Here is a 21,386-nt window from a genome sequence, read left to right on the forward strand (position 1 = left end):
ATGGAAATCCTTCAAAGAAAAGTGGACTTATGATTTTTTTTTAATTTTTGATTTTGTAATATGACAGATGAGGGTAAATTGCCAATTCGTCCGCTGCCAACTTGTCCACTCACCACATGGTCTACCTTTATTTAGTCTAATGCCATTCTGTCCATCAACATTTCATCTATCAACCATTTGGTCCAATCATTACTTTGTCTAATGACCAGTTCGTCTATAACCATTTTGTCTAATAACCTGTTGGTCTAATGCTATTCCTTCATTTTGGACAATTAACACTTTAGCTTAGTTATACCAAATGGTATATGGACTAAATAGCTTTTAGACCAACTGGTTATTAGACGGAATGGCTAAATGACTAAATGAAAGTATACCATATGGTGTCTACTCGACAGGATGAATTCCTTGAATGCACGAGCTGAAAGGCAGCTCGAGCTAAAGCCGGGGTAATAGTAATAATAACAATGCACCTCAGAATAGATGTTTCAAGATGGCACTATACAAATGCCTATTATTATTATTATTATTACATACAGACAGAATCATGTACAGCAAACATAGGGTGTCAAAAAAGAAATATGATTACAATTTTTTTACAAGAAAAGATGAAAGAAAGAATAAGGAAAATGATTACATATCTGGAAGAAAGACCTTTTCATTTGTCTATTGTCTTTTTCCTATATTTGTCTGGATTTTCTTTTGTAATCTAAAATACCTTGATAAGTTAACAGTTTACATTGGTTTAAGGTATAAGATATGCACAAAAATTGTCTTAAAATAACAAACCATACGAACAACTGAAAAATAAAAATTTGGGGTTGTTTTAGATTTTTAAAGAATATGATTTTGATTTCAATGTATCTACTTTTCACTTTGAAAGAAATTCATATTTGAGAATTGTAATTTTATTTGAAAAAAATGTTGTATGGAAGACAATACTCATGTATTTTTTTAGGTTTGGGACATGAATACAGTATATTCAGAAGAAATCAAACCCCAGCCCCTGTAGGTTGAGGATTCAAACTTACACATCGAAAAGTCGGTTCTCAATTAGAAACAAAATCTTTACAGTTTGCAGGGCTTGACATTAGCAGTGGCCCGGGGCAACCAGTAAATGAGAGTAGGGCCACCAATATTCTGTAAAAGCCACCCTTGGTGGCCCAGTTGGGCTACCAAAGTTTTGATAAATTGTAATGTTTTCTGTTGTTTTAGGGCCACCATATTTGCTTTGCGGGCCACCAAAAATATGAAATTGATAATTTTGGTGGACTGATTGGGCCACCAAGAAAAAACTTAGTGTGGAGACTTTCAGTTTGTCACAATTTTTTTTTCTTCAGTAATATTAGATTGTCCCGTTTGCTCTACAAGTTATTGACTTTAAGGTTTCATGTCTTCTCCTTCCATTCTATTATAAGGTTTCATCACTTTCAGTATTAGCTTTATGTCTTGTCATGCAGTAACCTTTAAAATAGATAACCAGGCTCTCTGAAACCTTACAGTAAATAAAGAAAAATATATTTTTTGTAATCTCAAAACGTTAATTAAAAGTCCAATTAGACAGACTTCTAAGGCTTAGTATTTATTTATATCTCAAACTGAAAAACAAGGCTGTATATTAACCAGGCTGCAACGTCGTGGGATGTATCTGCTCATTATGGAATTTCACAATATATTGATTTTCTTCTCATTGATTTCCTTTTAAAGTGATAGAAGCTTTTGACCGTGAATGTAACCTAGTTTCATCATTGTCCTATACACCCAATCTGGGCATATATGCCCTTAAATGGTAAAAATAAAAATGCATAAAGCGATATGTGAAGAAGAGAGGTTGCATTGAGAATGAAATGACCTTGTTTACATCATATATTTAACGTTGTGATGCAGGTCGTGGTGGGTTTACAATCATGAAAATCTTCACATTTTTGGAGATTGCGGAAAGACGACGACGAGGTTTCTTTTTAAGATAATGATGCAGGGAGCGGAGGAGCTGATTGCAGTCATTGGGCGCCCTCGCTCGATGGCCTCGTCCTTGATATTAACGTTAATCAGGTCACGGAGGAGTATATCAAGACACAGTCTGCCCAGACACGGCCTAGATTGATGAAGATTTTGAGAGAGAGACAGAAAAGGGAGAAGGAAGGCAGATAAGACCTTGTAATCAAAGAAACGACTAATTTTTGCTGCAAGAGTTTTTTTTCTGGGACAATTGAATTCATGCTGCTTTCGGAGTCATGTAACTAATGTAACCTTCAGATGGGGGGGGGGATTTCTCTTGGACTTGGGTACAGCTATTTTGCTACCATACAAAATGAATGCTCTTTTGACATAAACCAGGCAATTTTGCATTTCTGTCATCATTCATTCCATTAGGGAAACAGTTCATATTAGGCCTATTTGAGGGGTGTTTCGTATTTTGTTACGATGTTACACAGAAATGTGTATTGGATTAAATATTTTCAGATAGGGCCTATATTTCATTTCATTCGTTTATTTCCATTTTCAACAATTACAGTTTCTTCTGTACATGTTGACATATATAAATAACAAAACATATTTCAATTATTCCTGTACAGAAAATTATATTCAAGATTATTACAAATCAGGTTGAAAATGGAGGAGGCTGCTAAAAAGCGGAGCTTGTAGAGTGCAGCCTCCTAATAAATATTCTTGCAGTTGTTTAGCATATAAAAAAAATAAGGTACCAACTATATTCATATCAGTAAAAAACCCTTGAAACATTATTTTTTTCATCTGGAATTAGTATCACTTCAAAGATTTTTTTTTGATGTATAGAATTAAAATATAGGAAGGTAAAATCACCATCGATTTTCTTTATTGATGTAATAATTCAAGAGTATGCAGTTGTAAATCATACCCAGTACCTAATATAACCAAGTAGGCCTATATATCTTTAGAATTATGCACTTCTCAATGGGACAAAACAACTCCACCTTAAATGACATAATTCCCATGGTATAAACAATATGCAATAACAAGATTTTTTTCATTTCTATAAATTATGAAAAACTATAAAACAAACAAATTGAAGCATGTTTGTTATTTTTCTTCATTTTTAATAAAACAAAAGAATGGAATCTATGTAGAGTGTATAGTAAACACAGTAAGGAAGCAGTATGTCTGTAGGATTAAAGGACCTTTGTGAATATATATGCACTTCTATATCTTTTATACATTTTTAGAATATTTCTCTTATTGTATGGCAGTTCATTTCCTATTGCTTATTTGATTACTTGGAAGACAGCTATATATTCCTACTTTTATTGAATAAGAAATCTAAAGGACACCTTGCTATTTGCAGTTTCTTTTCAACAGAAATGGCATTCAAAGTTTCTTCAGAATTATGATGATCCTCAAAGAATGTATTGGTTGTACATTTTTTATAGTGAACCATAGGGGTTTGGCTAATGTTAGTAAATGACATCATGTTGTAACCTCTCTTTCAACTTAATATGGAGAAGTTTGTCACAAATTGGCCTTGGGAGTTACAGAGAAAGAGAGGGAGAGAGAGAAAACAAAGCTGAAACTGACAATAGCTGTCATTACTCAGATGAAAGCACTAAGCTCCGCCTCCCTGTATACTTTCTAGACCAATCAGAGGAGAGTTCATATATCCTATAGCCCTGTCAAGGCCAGCCTTGAAACATCACTCAGCTGTGACCATAGCCACACACAAGAGCCAGACGCTAATCCTGCTCTGTGATTGGCCGCTTGCCATGAGATAGTCAACAAACACACATAGCACACAGGGCAATGGCATCAGAGGGCACTGAGCCAGCCAGGTCGTCTAATGCATGCTCAAGGTTTTTCGGCAGACTGTGTGTGCCTGTGTGTGTTACAGTGTTATGACTTGTGCAGAAAGCTTTCAAAGGCCACGCCTCCTCCACCTCTCTCTTTCTCTCTCTCTCTTGCAGGCAGCTAGCTTTACGCATTGAACTATCTATATACTAGCTTGACATTTTCTGAGTTTATTATTAGTGTGAAAGACACAGTGCTTGGAAGAGACCATACTGGTGTTCTCTGGCAGAATATGAGTAAAAGTTGAACCAGGAGTGAATGGCCATAACATTCATCACGTGGATATTATAGCTTACTGATCGAAATTTGCACTGCCAGCCTGCTTAATGACTGATCTTGAGATAACAAATTCAGGATTCTTTGATCTCAACTTTCTGCAGGAGAATTTTCTTTTAATCACAATATCTAGTGAGCTTTCAAGGAAATAAACATTGCATTGGTTGCTTCAGACTCTGTGTTTGTGGAATATCTTCACTCCGTTAGACAAACTGATCGATTTGGATGTTGTATGCAAGCGTTGCCCCGACCAGTTGCGATAGAATGCACCACATGTCTCAAACTCAGATTGAGAGCAGCAATCAGCCACTCAACCTTAGCCACCCCTCCAAGCTCAAAGCCAAGCTGTCGGCCCGCCACCACCACGCCATGACTGCCGCAGCCCGTTCCCGCTCCCCATCCAGCTCGCCCCCATCTTCCATCTCCTCCACGACCCCATCATCCATCACCAAACCCAAAGCCAGGATGGTATCGCACCACCACCACCATCACCATCATCACCACGATGATAAGGAACGCTCCTGCAATTGTCCACAGCTAGACTCGAAGAACACTATCCTCTACCGACTCCTGACAGAAGGGTACAGCTATTGGACTCCTGTTTGTTGTATTGGTGGAAAGTGCCACGATGGACACATCCTAGGACAGAGCAAGTTAAAAATTCTCTTGGAGGAGAGCAAGAGACAAGCAGTGCAATAGGGGGCTGCTCATAGCGAGAATCCATGGGCTAGCGGCAATAAGTGATTTAGGACTATTTATTGTTAGGTAAGAAAGAACATTTCACTCTTTCCTCACAGAAATGCACTTGTTGTTACAGGCCTTTTAATAGCAAGGCCACTCTTTTCATGCAAACTGAAGTAAGAATTTATTTTTAACATACTTTATAGCAATGGGCCACACACTTTTTTTTTCTGTTCAAAGTGTTAAAAAGGCCTATTTGAGATGACTTCACCTACATGACCATACCAATCTTCATCAAATGTGGCATCTATGAATCTATATTAAGCCTTTGGTTTGTAAAACAGATGAATTCGTGCTTTCATCATTTTTCCAATCACTCTACTAAAACCATGAATAGTTAAATATGTATATCATGACATGAATATAGGGAGTGCTTTCTGGACAGAGACAATGATATCCAGTGCACATTGATTCTACAAACACTACAGATTAAGATAACTATCCCTAATCCAGGGCAGATTACATTAATCCCAATCACATTTGATTCATTAGCTTTTCCTAATCCATGGATTTACCCAAAGGTTCTGTTCATATGGTCTACTATGACAATCATGTGTCATAATCAGTAATCCAAAGACTTAGACATTATACATTACAGATTAAAGGAATTGCTCAGGCTTCTCCCTTTGTAATACAAGCCACAGTTACACTTTATATAGTTGTATAACAGGATCATGTCATTAGTGAGATTTGTTAATACATAGATATTAAAGGGGAAGTTCACCCTGAAGAATACTTTATTGTAAAAATAGCAGAAACTAAAAAAAAAAAAATAGTAAAAACTATTGGTGAAGGTTTGAGGAAAATCCGTTAAAGAGTAACAAAGTTATTAGAGTTCGAAGTTTTGGATTTGTGACGTCATAAACGAGCAGCTGCCCCATGTGTTATGTGATATAAAATGCATGAATTTCCAATTTTATATGGTTCCTGATGACTTGATTTTGTTTCATATTCATGATCGGGTGTGAAATGATTTGTCTATTGATATACAAAAGGTACTGTGAAAACCTTTTTCAATTTCCTGAGAAAATGACATTTCATTGAGTTTTTACCATTCGCTATGTAAAAATGCTGCTTGCATATGATGTCACAGATCAAATAATTGAAATTCTAATAACTTTTTGATTATTTGATGAATTTTTCTCAAACCTTCGGCAATATTTTTTATTATTTTTTCTGCCATTTTTACAAAAAACTTTTTGTCTGGGTGAACTTCCCCTTTAAGTACTATATTGTTTCATTGGTGACTATTTTGGTCTTTCCCCCATTATAAATTGCATGTAATTTGCATTATATTGCAAGATAAATACAATATCATCCTTTCTGTTTATTTAAAATGAGAATGTGTTTCATTAACCCTATGAATGCTGGAATGGAAACTAAAATCATGTGTCAAAATAGGCCAAAATCTCTGATTCATTCTTTTTCTGTAATATATATATATTTAGGAGTAGCCGATCATACCCACAGTTATGGATAGCTGAAAAAACTGGATAAGATCAAGATCATCTCTTGACAAAAATAACATTGTTTAAATTCACATGTAAAATTCCATTCATACATGGTCAATCAACTTGCATTTTGCTATGTAAATGAAATATATATATTTCGTTTGAAATCTGATTTCCCATTCAAGGGCTAAAAAGTAGTGTCTTTGCCTTTGGATTATCAATGTTTTTCCCTTATTAATTTGTATATTGTGCACGGACTCTGGATTTAAAAAAAAGTGATATGGCAGGGGAATGGATGATGTAATGTCTGCATCACACGGTGAACTAACTTTCACTTTTCTTTCAAAGCAAATGTTGAAATTGTTAGGAATTATAAGCCTCAATGAAATTAACAGTCTGTTCTTTGACTCGAGTGCAAGCTATGACTTTCTAAGCTACATATCCCAAATTTGGTAGGCTTTTATTTGATAATGGTCAGAGGACTAGAGAAGAACTCACTGTACTCTCTGAAATGTTTAACCATCCTATCAGTTGGTTAAAATGTGACCCGGCCATCTCTTGGTTAAAACGAAACTGCCTTCAGAATGAATCCTTATACTTTTTTACCCAATAGTTGGCTGGTTCATATTAATTGTAACCAACTTTTGGGATATTAACCATTCTTTGCCTAGGGTTGGTCGGAAAATATGCTGAATGAAGCTTGCCCTATTACTCAAGGGTACACCACCCCCCCCCCTCTTATTTTACTACTGCTGGTGCTGGACTTGACCAAGGAAATGACCATATGGTACACTGGTCAATCGACCAATGTACTGTATGACCTTTTTCACCCCCATTCTCTCCCATTTTAACTCTTGCTCTATCATCCCTGTCCCTCTTTTGTTTCCTTTTCTCCCTCCCTTTTCTTTCCTCTCACCTTTCTCTTGCTCTTTATCTCTGTCTCTCTCCCTTTATATCTTTATTATCTTCCTCCCTAAACTTTCTATTCTCTTTCTCTTCAGTGTTTAACAAGAAAAGGGATGTGTAGGTTTTCTTCCAAAGGCCATTTACTTCCTTGCAAATCAACAGGTCAAGGCCATCTCTTTTAGTTATACAGAGCGATGAAATGCCTGTATTCATTTTCAATTAACCAAGGATTAATGGGGGCAGTAGGAGTTGTCATAAAACAACAATGAATATTCACATTTAGACAAGCATATTCTCTTTCTCTTTCCCTTGCAACACACAGAACAATTCAAATTCAAGTTTTTGATTATTCATTTCCAACGGAAAGAAAATATAATATCAAGCCAGTCTTTCAGACTCAATCATTTGGGCATGTATGTCCCCTATATAAAGGCTTTGTTAGCATTTTGTATCTCTCTAAAAGTATATGAAGTTTTGTTGTCTGAAAAATGAAGGCCTCCCAGATCATGATGGTACAGCTTTGCTTTTGAGAAATTTGTATTATTGATATACAAATATGTATTTTATTCATTCAAAAAATGAGTGTGTATAGAGTTGGTTATGTCAACTGTGTTTAATAATGAATGATTGATTTAGATTACCAAGGCACTATTTTAATTACATGCATTAACAATAATTACATTTATAGCCCCTGTAAACTGCCAATTCATCTTAGGTCTGCCAACTCGTCTAAGAACCATTTTGTCCAATCATCACTTTGTCTAATCACCATTTTGTCCATTAGCAGTTGGTCTAGTATCCATTTGATTTTTTTTCATTCATTTTGCACAATTTAACACTTAGACAATTAGACCATATGGACTAAATGGCTATTGCCCAACTGGTTATCGGACGGAATGGCATTAGACTAAATGAAAGTATACCATGTGGTGAGTGGACGAACTGATGGTAGACCAAATGATAGTAGACGCGTTGGCAATTGGACAAATTGGCATTAGACGAATTGGAAGTAAACCCATAGCCCCCTCCCGCCTCATGACCATCATGGCTGGCTCAGATGCAAGAATAGCTAATGAGTTCAATAATCAATAGATGATACAGAGGAGAGGAGATTACAAGCGGATGTAACTAAAGATATATCAATCCCCACGTTTTGTATAGAAACCTTGGGCTGCGCTTATCGCAAGGTCATAGCGCGATTACATCAGACCAGTTCTGTTTTGAAATAGTTGAATGGAAAACAAGTCTTTATTGATTACGCGGAGGCGATGAGTTTTCTGGAAATGTTTTCATGATGTCAAGCTCTGGCCAGGTGGCACAGGTGTAATCAGGATTTCGCAGTGACGTTTTCCTGTTCTTTACATCTGATCAATGTTTTCATTATATATAGTAAGCCCTAAATTTCATTTTATTTACCCTTAAAGCTATATAGACAATACAACATTACTAAGTAAAACACAGCCTTTCGTCTTTTAATTCTGTTTTACATGGTGTACAGACATTTTTTACAGAATTCTTTTCAAGCATTGTCTGTCATAGAAAAAAAAGAATATTGCTAAGCTGGTTAAAGCGTAGCAGCTGTGAGAGCGGGAGAACCTTGAATCAAGGCTACTTATATTCAAGAGGAAAGAGCAAATCATAACTATATTTAGTTTAGCCTTCCTTCCTGTTCACCTTGAGTTAAAATCAATGAATACAAGCAAGCATAGATATCTGCAAAACATTTCATTTGATTAACTTCTGTTGACTGAAAAAGAATAACTGTTGACTGAAACAACATCATGAAATTTAGCCAAGAAAATGTATTGTATTTACTTTATTTTAAATTTGTACATGAAGTTGAACTGGAAAAGATGGAATGCAGAACTTATTCTGAACTGAAGTGAATTTATTACCAAATAATGTAAAAGTACATCGATATGAGGTAAAGTGTCACATACTTCATTGGTATAAGGACTCCACAGAAATAACATTGAGTACTGCTAGTGGGACGTGGAACCCTCCCTATCCTATACAATATGATTAATAGCATGAAATAACTTTAAAAAGATGATTTGCATAATAAATCAAAATTATGCCCCAAACCAATAATTATCAAGCCACAATGTAGGTGAATTGCCAATTCCTCTACTGCCAACTCGTCCACTCACCACATGGTCTACTTTCATTTAGTCTAAAGCCATTCCGTCCATCAACATTAATTTAAACAACCATTTGGTCCAGTCACCACTTTGTCTATCTATTTCAAAATTCATTCATCTTGCACAATTAGACCAAATCGACCAAATGGTTTATGGACTTAACGGCTATTGGACCAACTGGTTATGAGACGGGATGGCATTAGACTAAATGAAAGTACTTAGACTATGTGATGAGTGGACGAACTGATGGTAGACCAAATGATAGTAGATGAGTTGGCAATTGGACAAATTGTAAATAATCCATTTTAATTGGGGTAAGTTCCTAAGTGTTTGGTGGAGGATTATTAATATAGCAACAAAGTACTAGTAATTGTGCTATTCCTTTCTGATAGCAAGGGTCTGGTTTAAGTTACACAAAACAAAGAAAATGCTCTTGTAACATGTGTTGTACAGCTTCTATTTTGATACTCAAATATAATTTTAGAAGGCCTTGAGCCTAGGCTAACCCTTCTGCTTTCTGGGCTCCATGGATGCTGATGTTTATAGTGCAGTCCCATTAGTCTCATACTTCAAACCCTTTATGCAAAGATGACAACTGTTCCATATTTAGACGATACTTTTTAATCTGTTACCGGGCAACGATCATGTTAGAAATTTCCAGCCGTACACCAATTTTCTTCGGAGAAAACATTCTTTGTACTTGTCAACATTATGCATTGTGTTTCTTTGAAACTTCTCACAGTTAAGTGTCTGGAGAGAGCCTGGTACAAAGACTATAATTTAGCCTTGCAGACTGATTTGTGTTCAGTTACACTACAGTTCATGTTAGCCTGCATGTCTGCATTGTTTACCAGTCAAAATTAATTAACGTAGAGAGTGCCTCAAGGTTTCTTTCTGCATCAGCTTAATTCTCCGTCCTGACATCAGCTTTAATTTTTCCTCCAGAATGAGTTAAATCTCCTGGCAGAATATTGATCCATGCTCATGAGTGGAGTCCTTGGCTAGACAAAAGCCTGGCTAAGAGACTAATGTCCCTCATTTCTTTTGTTCAGGAGTTGAAACCGTATCCTCCAATGCATATTCCGAGACATTGTCTTCTATAAATTTGTTAGAACAAGGACTTACTCCGAACTAATTGATAGATGAGAATAGTCATTTTGCGTCAATTACATCTCGGTGCGTGTAGGGTGGACGTCATGTTTAACCTTGTTGTTTAAGATGGTTATTTTTCAGCATGAATTACAGTGGTTTCTCATATTTTCTCTTGCTAATTGGCCAGGATATGAATGTCCTTGGCTTGTCATGTCAAAGATGAAACATGGCCTCATTAGACTGAATCTTGCTGTGAGTTGTGATCAATTTTCTTTTATCTAAAACAAAATGTACGCTTAATTATTTAATAAAGATACTGTTAATGAGAAAGATAACAATATTTGTATTTTAGTTTTTTCCTGTTTGTTACAAGGCATTTCTTGCACTTGAATGGGTGATCCTCAGATGCCCATATTTTTTCAAGTCATAAGTACAACATAATGCTGATCAATGCATACGGTATAGGCCAAACATTTGATGAAGTACCATGTATGCATCTTTATGTGCAATGTGTGTGACTATAACAGCAAAATGGGAATTGCGTTCTGATCATTTCCATCATTCTGAAATCTTACTGGATCATTTCTCAATTTCTTTTTTCTATATTTCTTATCAATCCTATGTCCAAAACTTGTGTTTCTGATCATTTTGGCGAACTCGGGGCGATGTGATGTCCTGTCCATTTGCCTTCATACATTGTATACCTCCACTGTTTCGTTTACTTTATGAAGGCTTCTGATTTTTTTTTTTGAGTCCATAATTTTCTCATTTTGATCATGCCACGGCATAATGGCTGCTACTTTTGTTCCCTCTCCTGTATTAAAACTGAAGTAATATTTGAATAATTTTCTCCTTTCATCCTCTTCCGCTGCAGATGTTCGAGGGTTGTCGAGCGCCGGTCTAGTGGAAACCCTTCAGGGCCACACCCAGCTCAAGCTCTCGGAGTACGTCACCGCACTGCACCCCCGGGACCCCCTCCGCTTTGCCCACCTCCTCCTCAGCCTGCCCCCGTTGCGTAACGTGCGCCCTCGCGTGGTCACCCAGCTATTCTTCCGAGACCTGATCGGAGAGGCAGTGGAGATGGAGGAGATTCTTCAACAGATGCTCCTTGGCGAGTGATCATCATCATCTTCGGCAATACCAAGGATGGTTCAGGATCAGAGAACAAAGGATAAATGGATGAAAGACAACTTTAAAATGAAATAGAATCAGTTTTATGAGGTGGGAAGGATGCTTTGGAATCTAAAAATGTGGGGTTGTTGTATTTTCGGCAAGGTATATACAGTAAAATTCTGGCAAAAATAACAATTTCTTAAGAGTAAAGTAGGTTGATTTAGATTGTAATTCCAATTGCAACTGGAACTCATAGAACTAGGAAGTTGCTGATTTAAATAGCTATTCCATGGCTAGGGCATACTGAAATTGAATGACTGAAAGTTTAACACAACTCTGTGTATATACAAAAATTGGGGGAAACTTCTCTCCGCCAACAGGATTTGTTGACTTGTTTATATGGGCTCAAAGTTTTTTCTCAATTTTCTAATTATGCAATGCATTTTCACCTTCTCTTTGGAAAACTCTGCTCAAAATCTTGACATAAACAGTGTTCAAGGTGTTTATAATGGGGCAGAACGATGTTGGATTGGAACTTGATAAATACTAGGAGGAAGAGGCGGGTCCACAGGAAATCAAGAAATACTGTTGCCATGGCGATGAAGATGAGATGAAGCATGGGCGGGCGGGGTCGGGATTGGTTGTGTGCATCAGAGAGAGAGGAGACAAAATGGGTGAGACAAGGGGACGTGTTCGTACCCTTTTATTCACCCACAAATTTGTACTATTGTTCACTTCCATTTTAAGAGAGACTTAATTCCCACCATAGAGCATATCACCAAAGATGACCATCAAAATCGATGTAAAAAGTGCAAAATAAGGATTAAAAACAAAAAAAAAATATCATAGATTTATCTCACTTTATATGTTGACACCTTTAAATGTTTATGTGAGAAAGAGTAGTGTGGAGAACTGGTCTTTTTATTTTCTTGTAAGGAATGGGTTTGTTTAAGATGCTTGAGTGTACCTCACTCTGAATAACACTTTTGTGTTAATGCTTCACCAGTGTTTACCTACATGTAGGATATCACCAAGCATTTCAGTGTTAAATTCATGGTGTCATTTGAGAATATGAACGGGTGTTATTATAACAAATCCTGTATGTTTTATTTGAACACTGTTTTGTGTTATGTTCAAATGTCAAGGCGTACTGTTAACACCGGAGAGTGTAGTGCACTCAGAGCACCAATCGGTTCTTCTTTACACCTTCGTTTTTACGGTGTATGTGAGGAGAGGTACTGAAAAGATGTAATTTATGGCTTGATATCACTATGTTGCCAAGCGAAGCCATTATTTCTATTTTGACGCCCTCTACCCATGAAATGCAATGTGTGGCCACTGTGTCATCTATTGGGTGTTTCCAATCGGGTGTGGCCCTCAACGAGGACATGTGGTGTCGAACCAATTGAGCACACACGATCAGATGGGCACTTAATGGGTCAACAACGGCGTGCCCCTCCAATTCTTGTGTTCAGTGTACCTATTACTGATGACAGAGATACATGCTCATGTATTCGATTAACAAACACATTGTTGGGGGGGGATGATTGATTGTGTAGTGACCCCCCCCCCCCACACACACACACCCCACTTGAATACATGGCATGATGACTTTGATCGCCATGCATGGACTATTGCAGTACCTCTCCAACTAAAATTCATCAAAAAGAAATATCAGTTGGTGTATGGTTACCTTAGGTGACAGAGCAAGTAACAATACTTCAGTATTTCTGTCTTGTTACTGAGCAAAGCACAAATGTGACAGCTTGTTAATCATTTGGTAGTCAAAGATTTATTAATGCGTCATGATACATGTACAATGCTTTCTGTTAGTAGAACTATCTTTATTATTTGAGGGAACCCAATTCTTTTTCTTTCGTCGGCCAAGCTGAACCTGTTTTTCAGATAGAATATAGGACAGAATATTTGTAGATCAAAGCAACAATTCGTTTGATTTCTTATCTTTCTTTGTAATATGTCTCAATTAAAAAAAAATGGTCTGATACAGGATTATTTGCATAAAACTTCTCCATATAAGCCTACTGTGTTTGAGGAAGAAAACGGTAGCATGAATACTTCAATAGTTATTTGAAAACACTTTGACTATTTCAGATACCTTCTTGCTACTGGATTTGATGGTAAAAATGCAATTTACTAACCCTTAATCATTTTTTTTTCATCCTTTTTTGTTTTGTCTTTGTTGATTCCAATGAAGTCTGTGCTGAGTTTCTTGTTAAAAAGTTGTATCTATCTTAAAGATTATCTATGTTTGAAATTCTAAGACAAAGGCCTGTATTCTAAAGTCCGATCTGAGCCAAAAAAATTATGGTAAGCTTGTAAAAATGTCAAATTTTGTTGTGATCACTGCACTGTGTCATGCCATCATGTCAAAGAAAACTAACTTGGTCTTTATTCTCAAAGAGTTATGAATGACCTGAATGACTGATAGATTGATTAAACCAAACCTGTGGTATTATGTCATGTCATGCACTTTGGTGTTAAATTCAAAATCTGTGGTGTATTTTTAACACCTGAGGACATGGTCATCACAACATAGACTGGTGTTTCTAACACTATGGTATAATTTTTTGAGTTAGCTACATGTATAGAAAGCCAGATGTGACAGAAATTTGTAATGGGGGTTCTTCATTGATAATTTGGAGCTTGAACTATTAATAAGTGAAAAAAACGACAGGAATGGTGTTCTTCGCCATGAAATATTGAAAAAAAAAGTGAAAATGGGAAACATAGTGTACTAATAGAATTTTGTAGCATTTTTGGCATCCCTTTAATATTTATCACAGAGTTATCCCATTACTTGTTGGAAATGGATGGTCCCTATACAAGGCAGTTGGGATTACAGAATTGAGAAGCCATTGGATTTGATCAGAGTTTAGAATATCGGCCATTTTCTTTCTCTTTGTCACCAATTTATTTATTTCTGACTTTTGAGAGAAAATTGAGATGCGTCGAACTCGACCACTGGGGTATGAATATATTTTGCAAGTTTCTTGTTCAGTTTTGAAAAATCAGGGATACTTAGTTTATAGTTGCGTAGCTGTAGCACGGAAGGACTAATGGAAATAAATATAGTCGAGGTTTTGATGAAGATATGAAATAACTTGCTTTTTTGTTTTGGTTGAGTTTTTATCAATCATGTTGATTAAGGAGAGAGATGAAGAGAGACCTTGTACATTTTTTTTTTCATTTTCCTCTCGCCTTTGTTCTCTGTGTGTTGTTATGTATATATGAAGATACATTGATTGTAATATACCGAAGAAAACAGACAATGAGAACATTTTAAAAATGTTTTTCTTGTTCTTTGTTTAATGAATGTGCTGCACCTTCTAATTTATTTCTAAAAAAAACAAGCACCTCCTGTCCTATTCTTGCGTATCAAAAAAAGAGAGAAAAAGACCAAAAAAAAACTAAGTGCGAAGTGAAAAAGGAAACGAGGCATGGTGATACAACATTAATGTCTGCTAATGATTTGTTATGTTCTGTGCTTAAAGAAATCGAAAGGAATAGTTTAAAAAGCAGAATTTGATTGAGATTTGATTGAGATATATATTTTAACTCGCAACATAGAAATAACTTTTATTTTAACAATGGATCTTTTACGATCTTCGAGTCAACTTAATAAAATGATAATAAAAACAAGTGAAATAAAGGTTTTAAAAAACATTCTAGAGTGATAATGACTTCAAATTTGTAAGTGACATGTCTAACATGAAAAAATCTCAAATGCACATTTATCTTTGAATGTAAACCATTTTTGGTTATTGTAATTAGTTTATTTATTGAGTTAATTTGACCCAAATAGATGTCAATTTTTTTGAAGAAAAACAGGAAAAATATTGATCTTGCTGTCTTAGCTTATTAAATGAAGAGAGAGATAGCTTTTAAAGCATTCCTTTATAAAAAAAGAAAAGAAAAAGCTCTATTTTGTACTGAAATATTGGGGTCGGAACTGAAATAAGTTGAAATGTAACAGTAGTGTAGTAGAGTTGTAGTTAGAAAGAGAGTTGTGCATTGACAAATGGATATTTTGTACAGGTAATCGAATCAACACATTTTTTCTACCTTTTTTTTATTTGAAGTAAGGCTATTTGAACCCAGTCAAAGATAATTTGATGACGTAATGAAATAAAATGCATCTTGTGAAATTTCTTTGGATTTCCAAGATCTTCAAAATTAACCCAAGAAATTCTGATTTATTGTTATGTACGATATTTTCATGATTGACACAATTATCAATGCATGTATTGAAGACATGTGTTGGTAATAACAGAGCATTGCATCACCTTGCACCAGCTTTAGCTCTTTAGTCTCGCTCTATTTTTCTCTTGTTTATTTCAGAATACTGAGTTGATTCCAAGTTCTTAAAATGGAAATGAGTCTTTTATTTTTACATTTTCTAGATAAGTAGGAATTCAAACTTGGTAGAGTTTAAAACAAGATATATCAACAATGAAAAAAAAATGCCAAGGATTTGTCTTGGTTCATAATGAACGGATTCTTCAGGCAGTTTCAAACTTGGAAAATGTTAAGATGCATTCAAATGTGGGACTCCTTGTATTTTGCAAGCATAATCCTTGCACCTCCTTCCCAAATCTTGCCAAATGATGGCGCCATTCAACATTGCCACTTGCTTATAAGTACCACAATACAGAAAAGAAGTGGCTACGGTACTAAAGATTTGAACACCATTTTTGCATCCACTATTACACGATATTAAAACCTGAATATCTTCTTTCGGAGGAATACCGATGCACTTTTGGGTTTCTAAAGTACCTCCTTGCTCTTAGGCATCTGTTGGGTGTTTCATGAAAGTTGTCAGCACTGACTGAAGTGTTAGCGCTGACTGTTGATTAAATCCTTACTTTTGATTGGCTGAGTGTTACTATGGTAACTGTCCGACAAGATAACTTGTTAGTGCTGATAACTTTCATGAAACAGTCCCCAGTATTACAACTATAAAGGTACTTAGTAGTCTGAAGTCAGAGTACTCATATAAGGAGAGACACAACGTAGGGGGGGATGATTTCATTGGTACAAAAAGGTTGTTAGATTGTTTGCTAAATGGGATAATGTAGGCATATGCTTTGATGAAAAGTACTACATTATTAAGAGTGAAATTAGAATAGCTTCAATTATGATCTGTTACTGACCAGTTTAAATGTGTGAATCATCCTTACGATCCTCCTACACCCACTCGGCTTGAACTCGGTAGTGCAATGTGTTCTTTGAGCATTGAGGAGTATCCATACGCTCATTGCATTGAAACTTGGGAGATCCTTGTACAAAACCTATATGATTGACAGAATTTCTTTGTCAACAACATGTGAAGGATTATATTATCTAAATACAGGTTTAAGTGACTGTATGTCAAAATCCATTGTTTTCTAGTCCCGTGCTGAGCACTTTAAAAGCGTTCATTTTAAAGATGTACGTATGTAAGGCATCAGATGAAACATTGAATAAATGTCACTGTGTACTGGAAGCGGTTGTTTTCGTTTATGCTTAGTATTATTAATAGTCCGGCACAATGGCTACATCAAGAAACAATTATCTGTGTGTTTCGTTGTTGACATGTTTCTTATATTAGTTTGTTTCTGTTTTTGTGTATGATTGAAAGAACATTAAAATCGTGAATATAATGCAGAATCTCTTGCTTTTGGTGTTCTTCATTTGATGGCTGCGTGTATAAGTAGACTATAACTCAAATGTACTATAAGCGAATGATTTCCATGAATGAATGATTGATTGATTGATTGATCAATGGAATGAATGACTTAGTAATTCAATGATTGACTAAATGAATGTGCCAATAAACGAATGAATAATGGACGGATGATCGACTGATTGAACGGATGTTTAAAAAAAACAATGGACTGAATGAAAAAATAATTCAATGAAACATTGATTGAATTATTAATAAACAGTTGACTGATGGAAAAAAGGTGAATGAATGAATTATCAATTGAATAAATGATTGATTGAACGATTAAAGAATGAATGATTGATTAAAGGAACAAGTGGTTGCATTAATGATTGATGTAAAGATTGATTGATTGAATGACTGATGGATGAATGATCGACTGATTGAATGGATCTATTATTAAATGGAATAATAGTATATTGAATAATTGAATGAACGAATGAGTGAATTGTCGATTGATTGAATAACAGAATATTGAATATTTGAATGAACAAATTATTGAATGATCGATTGAGTGAGTAACTGATTTTCTTTTTATCATATTTTGTTTCTTCCTCATATCACATGTAAAAATAAATATAACAAGACATTAACATAATTGTTTCAAGTTTACGCATAAACTTTTTAACATGGTAAGAAAAGGAATATATATGAATTTCAAATGTAAACTTAGAATCAATCTGCTCATATTTCTTTAAAAACTTATAATCACGAAGGGATAAATACAGAACAGAATCCGGGTACAACAACAACAACAGCAAAATTAAGCTGAATTACGGAAATACACTTATAATCTGTAAATGAAACTCAGTTATACAAGATTTTTTTTCCTCCCTCGTTTACTATACTCTTCAATCAAACTGATTAATGAGGAAGTTATATTAAATAAAAAAAAATTACACACAACTTAAAACAAGACCCTTAGCTACAAATGTACACTTAACCCCCCCCCCACACACACACAAACTACGAATAAAGAATAATAATAATAATGGTAATAAAAAAATAATTTCACAAAAAGAAAAAAAAATGACTGATTGATTGATTGAATGATCGAAATGTCCGATAGAATGAATGAAGGAATAATTCAATGAAAGATTGATTGAATTATTTATTAAACAATATTGACTGATTGAAATAATTAATGAATGAGTGAATGATCGCTTGAATGAATGATTGATTAAATAAATGATTGATTGAATAAAATGATTGATTGAACGATGGAATGAATAATTGATTGATCAAAGGAACAAGTGGTTGAATGAATGACTGGTTGAATTATTGATTGATGTAATGATTGATTGAATGAACGAATGACTGATGGATAAATGATCGACTGATGGAATGAATTTATGATTAAATGGAATAATAGAAGATTGAATATTAAATGAACGAATTATTGAATGATCGATTGATTGATTGATTGATGGAATGAATGAATGACATAGAATTCAATGACGGAATGGTTGAATGAATGTGCAAAAAAAAAACAAATAGAAGACTGAATAATTAAATGAACGAATATTATTGAATGGGAACACTTCCCTGGTTGATTGATTTGATGTGCGATTGATTTATGCAATAATGTTAATAATCATCAATTTTTTTCGAAGGTTATTAAGGTGGTGATCAACTTATAATTGTCCAATTTCAGTCTTTTTAAGAGTTTTGATAGTTGATATTTGTTCTGACTGATATTGATTCTAATTGATTATTTTTATTTTGCTTAATATCCGGTATTGTGGAGTTCAGTAGCTGTTGTAACCGTCGCCATGGGCCTACTGGCTGTTGTGGTGAAGGTTTTATACTAGGGTTAGAATTTAGTAGTAGTAGTACTAGTAGTAGTAGTAGTACTATTAGAAGTAGTAGTAGTAGTAGTAGTAGTAGTAGTAGTAATAGTAGTAGTAGTAAAAGTAGTAGTAGTAAAAGTAGTAGTAGTAAAAGTAGTAGTAGTAGTAGTAGTAGTAGTAGTAGTAGTAGTAGTAAAAGTCGTAGTAGTAGTAGTAGTAGTAGTAAAAGTAGTAGTAGTAGTAGTAGAAGTAGTACACCCTAAAAAATGAAGTGCTAATTTAGCTCTTAAAGAGCGTGTATAGTGACTGCACTTCGGAGTGCTAATGTGTCTAGTTCAAATTTGAACTAGACAAATCAGCACTCCGAAGTGCAGTCACTATACACGCTCTTTAAGAGCTAAATTAGCACTTCATTTTTTAGAGTGTAGTAGTAAAAGTTGTAAGAGTAGTAGTAGTAGTAGTAGTAGTAGTAGTAAAAGTAGTAGTAGTAGTAGTAGTAGTAGTAGTAGTAGTAGTAGTAGTAGAAGTAGTAGTAGTAGTAGTAGTAGTAGTAGTATAAGTAGTATGTAGTAGTACTAGTAGTAATATTAGTATTATGTAGTAGTAGTACTACTACTAGTAGTAGTAGTAGAAGTAGTAGTAGTAGTAGTAGTAGTAGTAGTAGTAGTAGTAGTAGTAGTAGTAGTAGTAGTAGTAGTAGTAGTAGTAGTAGTAGAAGTAGTAGTAGTACACTCTAAAAAATGAAGTGCTAATTCAGCTCTTAAAGAGCGTGTATAGTGACTGCACTTCGGAGTGCTGATTTGTCTAGTTCAAATTTGAACGAGAAAAATCAGCACTCCGAAGTGCAGTCACTATACACGCTCTTTAAGAGCTGAATTAGCACTTCATTTTTTAGAGTGTAGTAGTAGTAGTAATAGTAGTAGTAGAAGTAGTATGCAGTAGTACTATAGTAATAGTATTAGTAGTAGTATGTAGTAGTACTAGTACTAATATTAGTAATATTAGTAGTAGTAGTAGTAGTAGTAGTAGTAGTAGTAGTAGTAGTAGTAGTAGTAGTAGTAGTAGTAGTAGTAGTAGTATTCCAGCACACGCTGCGGGTTTACCAACGTGCACATTGCATAAAGATGGCATACCACTATGTCGGGCAAGCAGACACATCGTGAACATGAACTGGGCCGATCAAGTAGCTGTATTTGGGCAAATCTCTCTTCGCCCTATTTGATTTAAAAAATATGAGTACATATTTATCGAATTGCAGCATCACAAGGAATTGATTTTGTATGAATATATTTCGAAAAAATGAAGAAATTTGTGAAATGGAAGTAAAAAAATGAAAATAAATGTTTATATCAGAATATTTCAAATAATATTCCCGTGTTTATCATCATCGCCATCATCTTCACCATTTTAAATTCACCAACATCCTCATCCTTAAAGGACAAGTCCATCCCCAACAAAAAGTTGATTTGAATAAAGAGAGAAAATCCAATAAGCATAACACTGAAAATGTCATCAAAATCGGATGTGAAACAAGAAAGTTATGACAATCTAAAGTTTCGCTTAATTTCACAAAACAGTTTAATGCAAATCCTGCATGGTATGTAAACGAGGAGCTTGATGACGTCATCCATTCACTATTTCTTTTGTATTTTACTATAGAAATATAAAATATTTTAATTTTCACCTCATTGTCGAATGAAACAAAATTATTCCTCGCTGAACATGTGGAATTAGCATTATAACTATATGGTAGTCAAGTTGGCCCTTATTGTCAAATCTGTAACAAACGATATATTGTATAATTCAAACAATAGAAAACAAAATGAATCGTGAATGAGGGACATCATCGACTGTCTCTTTTGCTTGTCACTGAGTTGTGCATATATCTGTTTGTGAAAAATAAGCGAAACTTTAAAATGTCATAACTTTTTATTTTACAACCGATTTTGATGAAATTTTCAGCATAATTTTTTACTCATTCGAATAAAAAATTTTCTAGGGTGGATTTGACCTTTCACCCTGACAGAAATTTTAATGTCAAAATAGCACAAAAAATAATACTAAATATTGCCGAAGGTTTGAGAAAAATCATTCAGAAAATTAAAGAAGCTATTGGAATTTGATAATTTTATTTGTGACGTCATATGTGAGCAGCTTTCCTATGCATGTATATCGATTGGTAAAAAATAAATCAATGAAATGTCATTTTCTCAGAAAATTGAAAATGGTTTTTAATGTACCTTCAGTATATCAGTAGACAAATCATTTCACACTCATTTCTAAAAAGAAAACAGAAATAAGTCACCACGAACCATAAAATAAATGAATTATATGCCTA

The 21,386-nt window shown here is 34.8% G+C and overlaps 1 long non-coding RNA gene across 1 annotated transcript; it reads left to right on the forward strand.

The window, feature by feature from the left end:
• The first annotated feature begins 2,764 nt into the window (after positions 1–2,764).
• On the forward strand, positions 2,765–17,198 carry LOC121414262. Its single transcript, XR_005969831.1, has 2 exons — positions 2,765–4,857; positions 11,298–17,198. It is a non-coding gene; the product is annotated as an uncharacterized LOC121414262 (long non-coding RNA).
• The last annotated feature ends 4,188 nt before the right edge of the window (positions 17,199–21,386 follow it).

This window comes from Lytechinus variegatus, chromosome 4, assembly GCF_018143015.1.
Source record: "Lytechinus variegatus isolate NC3 chromosome 4, Lvar_3.0, whole genome shotgun sequence".
Lineage (NCBI taxonomy): Eukaryota > Metazoa > Echinodermata > Echinoidea > Temnopleuroida > Toxopneustidae > Lytechinus > Lytechinus variegatus.